Genomic DNA, 7,247 nt, shown 5'->3' on the forward strand with positions numbered 1-7,247 from the left:
AGGCTACACCCAAACAATAAAGGTGTGTGTCACATGATCACATGGCCATGCCACTAAGACTCGGGGATTGTTCATGACTGTTCACATTTTCCTGGTCATGTGACACTCTGTGACCATCAGCTACATAAATGTAAAAGAAGACAGACCACAGAGCAGTAACATATTCCAAAACACAAAGGCAAACCTTTCAGATGGGAAGTGGGGATTGATTAGCGCCTCTTTCAGGTGTTTACTGCAATCTGGGGAGCTCTAAAAATCCTATAGGATTTCCAGCCTTTGTTTACTTTAAAAAAGCCCAGATATCAGATGTAAAAGCCTAACAATAACCAGGGAGCTGTCACTGTATGTTTAGCTTTTTTTTTTGGATTGGAGAAAGATTTGATCTAGGGATGAGCTCAGCTATGTTTAGATCTTAGTCCGAAACCCACCTGAGGGATCCTACTAGGGAGCTGTCACTGTACTGGGCCAATCATAAGCAACCAAGGCATTTCCCACCTTGCGGCCACATGTATACGGGGTATAAGTGGTATGCATACACGGTGGGGAATGCTTTGGGTGCTTATGATTGGCTCAGTACAGCGACAGCTCCCTGGTAGGATTGCTCAGGTAGGTTTCGGACTAAGATCTAAACATAGCTGAGCTCATCCCTAGTTCAAATCCTTTTCCAATCCTATAAAAAAAAGCTAAACATACACCGTATGTGACTATTTGTGACTGGACATTATGAATCACTGCACTTTGCATTTTACCACTTACAATGTTTATGGAATCAGCCTGTTAGTGTACTGCTTGTGGGCAACTACTGCTGACAGTGTTTACAGATAGCAGCACCAATAAACAAATTAACAAACTTCTGGGCCTTTTTTAATAGAGTAAATCCAATAACATTCTCATTTTTGGATTTTCTTGGACCCGTTGCCATTTGGTGAACATTCGGATTGCAACATTCCCCTTATCTATAACATAGGGGATGTTTGCCCGAATGGTCAAAGTAGAGCATCAGTTTCAAACCTAAGGCTGGCCTTACACTTTGTCAGATGTCAGAATACCTAAACAGAGGCTGCAAGTACAGTGGGGCAAAAAAGTATTTAGTCAGCCACCAATTGTGCAATTTCTCCCAATTAAAAAGATGAGAGAGGCCTGTAATTGGCATCATAGGTAGACCTCAACTATGAGAGACAAAATGAGAAAAAAAATCCAGACAATCACATTGGCTGATTTGGAAAGAATTTATTTGCAAATTGTGGTGGAAAATAAGTATTTGGTCACCTACAAACAAGCAAGATTTTTGGCTCTCACAGACCTGGAGCTTCTTCTTTAAGAGGCTCCTCTGTGCTGCACTCATTACCTGTATCAATGGCACCTGTTTGAACTTGTTATCAGTATAAAAGACACCTGTCCACAACCTCAAACAGTCACACACCAAACTCCACTATGGTGAAGACCAAAAAGCTGTCGAAGGACACCAGAAACAAAATTGAAGACCTGCACCAGGCTGGGAAGACTGAATCTGCAATAGGCAAGCAGCTTGGTGTGAACAAATCAACTGTGGGAGCAATAATTAGAAAATGGAAGACATACAAGACCACTGATAATCTCCCTCAATCTGGTGCTCCACGCAGGATCTCACCCCGTGGGGTCAAAATGATCACATGAACGGTGAGCAAAAATCCCAGGACCACACGGGGGGACCTAGTGAAAGACCTGCAGAGAGCTGGGACCAACGTAACAAAAGCTACCATCAGTAACACACTACGCCGCCAGGGACTCAGATCCTGCAGTGCCAGACGTGTCCCCCTGCTTAAGCCAGTACATGTCCGGGCCCGTCTGAAGTTTGCTAGAGAGCATTTGGATGATCCAGAAGAGGATTGGGAGAATGTCATATGGTCAGATGAAACCAAAATAGAACTGTTTGGTAGAAACACAACTCGTCGTGTTTGGAGGAGAGAGAATGCTGACTTGCATCCAAAGAACACCATACCTACTGTGAAGCATGGGGGTGGCAACATCATGCTTTGGGGCTATTTCTCCACAAAGGGACCAGGACGACTGATCCATGTACAGGACAGAATGAATGGGGCCATGTATCGTGAGATTTTGAGTGCAAACCTCCTTCCATCAGCAAGGGCATTGAAGATGAAACGTGGCTGGGTCTTCCAACATGACAATGATCCCAAACATACCGCCCGGGTAACGAAGGAGTGGCTTCGTAAGAAGCATTTCAAGGTCCTGGAGTGGCCTAGCCAGTCTCCAGATCTCAACCCCATAGAAAACCTTTGGAGGTAGTTGAAAGTCCGTGTTGCCCAGCGACAGCCCCAAAACATCACTGCTCTAGAGGAGATCTGCGTGGAGGAATGGGCCAACATACCAGCAACAGTGTGTGCCAACCTTGTGAAGACTTACAGGAAACGTTTGACCTCTGTCATTGCCAACAAAGGATATATAACAAAGTATTGAGATGAACTTTTGATATTGACCAAATACTTATTTTCCACCATAATTTGCAAATAAATTCTTTCCAAATCAGCCAATGTGATTGTCTGGATTTTTTTTCTCATTTTGTCTCTCATAGTTGAGGTCTACCTATGATGCCAATTACAGGCCTCTCTCATCTTTTTAAGTGGGAAAACTTGCACAATTGGTGGCTGACTAAATACTTTTTTGCCCCACTGTAACTGAATGTAGCTGCTGTTTGGCTGACAATTTTCCACCCATCTTTTGATAAGGACGGAACTTGTTGGAAAGGACTTGAGTACTGTGACATCAACACACTGAGAGGAGGCCACTCACAGAGCAGAACGTGCGCTAACATGGTGCTTGATTCATGTCTTAGCTATCAGATACTTAGTGTTGGGCTGTGTATTTTGTTTGTGAGTACCGCTGGATTGTTTTTAATGTGACATTTTAATAAAGAAGTTGTTTTATGCTATGAGCTTTTTCTCCTTTCATACTTTTTTTTGGATCTTCTTTTCATGAGTGTTATGAATAGTGTAGAAAAACAAAGGATTCCTGTGCTTTTGATGTTAAAGGCTTCAGCTTTTGAAAAAAATAAATAAATGCACATTTTCTGTGGGTAGAAATTTGTGCATTTAATATTTATGAGTACAATGTCAGGCTCCTGCAGGCTCTCAATATAGCTGTCTGCCCATACCTTGTAGAGGCAGGCAGTTGATAGAGAGAAAGAAGATCAATGAACTATGAGAGTGCTCACCAGTGCCCTCGTAGTTCATTGAGAACAGCAAGCTGTCTGCCGCAATAGCTGTCGGTACTTGTAGTCTATTCATTGACAGGAAACTTTGAATGAATGACACAGCTGTATGGGCAGGGTCCTGCATGGCTGTGCTGTTTTCAAATTGTGACAGCGGGTGTGGGGGGAAGATCCCCCACCCACTGTAACGGGGGAGGGGGGGATCGGGGTAGAAGGTGCAGATGCTGAAACATGTACCACTCTAAAAATGTAACAAGTAACATGTTCCAAAGGTAACCGTACCCTTTAACTTGCACTGTTTGAGTGAGTTATACCGCTCATGTTCATCATGAACAGTGTGCAGCACAGGTACTTTACCAAATTAAATATTTACTGTCTTATTTCTCACCTTGTGGAAGATGTTTGTTTAACCACTTCCCGTCTGGCCCATGTACATAAACGACTGGACGGGAGCAGTGCAGGGGTGGGTGGCCGTTTATAAACGTCCTCCCAGCTTCCCTGCTTGTCTGTGCTCCCTGGGAGCGCGCAGTACCGCGATCTGGTGCCCGCTGTGTCCTCCACAGCAGAACACCGATTGTTGTACGGACCTCTGTGTGAGGTCCAAATCATGTGATCACTGATTGGCCAATCAGTGATCACATGAATAACAGTAAGCAAGATGTCACTTCTGACATCATTGCTTACTACCTGTGAAATCTGTGAATGATCACAGAGGTCACATGGTACAAGGCTATTCACAACAGCCTTGTACCATGTGACAAGCTGTGACCAACCACAGCTCACACAGTATTTCTCAATGGCTGCAAGAATACAGTCAGAGAGAAGGAGAAATGATTGCTTTTACAGCCTTTATAAAATCTTCATCACCCCCCACAAGTAGTACAGTGTCACTATGGTGACACTGTACTGCTAGGGTGACAGTATATAAAAAAAAACCTCATAAATAATAATATAAAAAATAAAAATGAAAAACAATTTTTGAAGAATTGTAATTTTCGGTTATAAACTAATTTGGGTTATTTTTTTTTACTAAAAAGATAACTGAATACATTTTGGCCAAGATTTATGAAGAAAGATTATTTGAAAAATTTTATAAAAAAACACTTTTTTTCAAAATGTTTGGACTTTTTAATCTATATAGCAAAAAAAAAAAAAAAATCCCAGTGGGGAATAGATACTACCAAAATAAAGTTTTATCTGTCTCAAAAAAATGCTAAAAAATTTATATGGGTACAGTGCTGCATGACCGCGCAATTGTCATTCAAAGTGTGACAGTGCTGAAAGCTGGAAATTGGCCTGGGCAGGAAGGGGGTAAAAGTGTCCGGACTTGAAGTGGCTAAACACTGCAAATATTTCAAGAAAAGGCTGAACATGTCCCTGAGTTCATAAGCTTGAATGCTGAGCTGACAAATCCACCTAGCAACAGTGGAATGAGAAGCAGGCTATCCCTTTTGGGGATATTCAGGATCAAAAATGTGAGAGTCGGATTGAGGAAAGGGAATTAACCGAGAGATAAACTTGAGCGTACCATATGCAGACCTTAGCCTTGTGCAGCACAATAAAAGGTTCTTTAAAGGTTAAGGCCACCAACTCAGAAACATGCTTTGCAGAAGTGATAGGAAAAGAAGGGAAACCTTGTGAGTAAAAATAGGCAGATATATCCCTAATAGGGCAATTTTTCATCTACTGACAGATCCAGGTTGAGATCTCACAGAGTCACTGGGGAACGTTCAGTTGTAACAATGTAAATGACGCCCTGTACAAAGACCTACAGAAGGGAGTGAGAAGCAAGCAGTCTCTCTGGGGATAAAATGTAGCCCTTAATGGTACAAGAGGCTAGATGTAGATCCAGACCAGACTGGGCAAAAGACAGGACTTTTCCCATGTAGTACTTCCTGGGAAGGAAATTCCTGGCCTCATACCACAAGAAATATGCTTTCCAGGTGCAATGGTAGACTTTGTGAGAAGTTGACTTTTTAGTCTTTAAGATTATGGGGATAACTGAATCAGGTAGGTCTCTATCCCTCAAGACCTGGGCTTCAACAGCCAAGCCTTTAAAGCCTTGGGAGGAACAATTTTTCAATTTCCAGAATCCAATAGGCCAAGGCAAAGCTTAGTTTCTTGGAATCAGGCCGATGCAGATGCCCAGAGACTGCCTGTCTTTTTCTGCTAAAATGTTGAGATGCAACAGTCTGGAATGATATTGGGTATATGGGACTGCTTCAAAGAAGCCCACCATCAGGCACAAGCATGGGAGTGAACAGCCTGGAGTTTGTCCTGCAGAGGGAAGACCTTGGACAGGGCCGTCTACAGGACCAGTCTAGATACTCCAAACAATGAGACAGTTCCAGCGCTGACTTCAGGATATTTAAGATCCACCTGAACCTCTGTAGTGTTTATTTTAATTCTGTGACACATATTCACTATAACGCTGTGTCACACATTTTACAGAGCCTGCCTTCTGAACTTCAGAGGTGCTGAGAGGAGGAGTTTCAGGAGGCAGAGTCAGTACAGGAATTGCTGCTTGCAGGCAGCACGGTACCATGGATTATGTAGTCCTTAGAAATCAAACGTAAACTAAAGGAATGAGCAAAGAAGAAGCTGCAAGTAATGCTTGCTGAGACAGATTGAAATTTGGGTGGTTCAGCAGGGACTGGCTGAATTTTGACCAGTGTGTGGTCATTCTAATTTGACAAAATGTAATTGTTAGATTGACTTCTGTCAAACCGACAAGCTGGAAAACTTTGGGCGTTCAATGGCTGGAGCTACCGATCAGTGTATTTTGATAGCAGAGAGTCACACTGCCAAAATACAATGTCCTGGTGTAGGGGATTCTGCCATTGATTTAAAATCAACCCAAAAAATTTGGAGACCCCACATAAAAGTATATACAGTATGAATGTCAATACACATCTCAAGGGCACCTACACACAAAAAATGTTGATCATGCTACACATATCTATTTTATTGTTTAGGGTGTCTGCTTTCAGAAGATATATAATGTTTGTGGATTTTACACAATCTTCAGGCCTAAAATTTTTTTTAAACATGTGTGCAAAAAATTTAAAAATTGCTCTGGCAGCAAAAGGTTTAAATTCTAAAGTTTACTTAAAGTGGTTCTAACGGCATAACATTTTTGATAATGCAAAGAATGAATTAAAATTAAAAAACCCTCTTCTTGCAGCTCCCCAACCCCAGTCCCCCCCCCCCCCCTTTATACTTACCTGAGCCTGATCTCGATCCAGTTATCCAGCTCTGTGCACAAGAGCAGAGGCACTCCCTCCTGCTCTTCGTCATAGGCTCAGAGATAGTTAATCACAGCCAGTGAGGAGGAGCAGGGGACAGGGGCAGAGCCAGCTTGGAAGCGAGCCTGCAAGACTGCCCACCATAGCAAGTGGGAGGAGCTGGAATCACCGACGGGGAACCACCAAAAGAGGATGATCAGGGATGCTCTGTGCAAAACCATTGCACAGAGCAGGTAAATATGACATGTTTATTATTTAAAAAAAAATGTTATACTTTACAATCACTTTAGAAAAGATATCAAGAATAAATACAAGGGACATTACTAACCTTCAGGCTAGGTTCAAACTAATGCAGTGCGGTACATCGCATGTGATTCGCATAGGAACTGCACCACATTCTTGTACAAATCCCATGCAAATTCTGTGCGGTGCGATTTGAACCATACATTATGTATGGCTCAAATTGCACCGCACCCACATCAAAAAGGTGCAGGACCCTTTTTTGGGTCCTCACTAGAATCGGATCGCATGGGTATTCACACCTATGCGATCCGATTCTACACATTGCACCGCGTTTTGCAGACCGATTTCAGGGTGTTGTTGACTTAACATACACTACTGCATTGGTTCACATGAACGGGGTAAGATTCTGATGCGGTGCGGAATTCGCACAGAAAATGCTGTGAATTCCATACCGCATCAGTGTGAACCCAGCCTCAGTGAGTTGTGTCCCTTGTGCTGCTGTGTCGTCATTTAGCAGAAATCTTCCTTTCAAAAACATGGCACAGCAGCCA

Source organism: Staurois parvus, unplaced genomic scaffold (assembly GCF_062004578.1).
Source record: "Staurois parvus isolate SC_StPar_1 unplaced genomic scaffold, SC_StPar_1.0 ptg000147l, whole genome shotgun sequence".
Lineage (NCBI taxonomy): Eukaryota > Metazoa > Chordata > Amphibia > Anura > Ranidae > Staurois > Staurois parvus.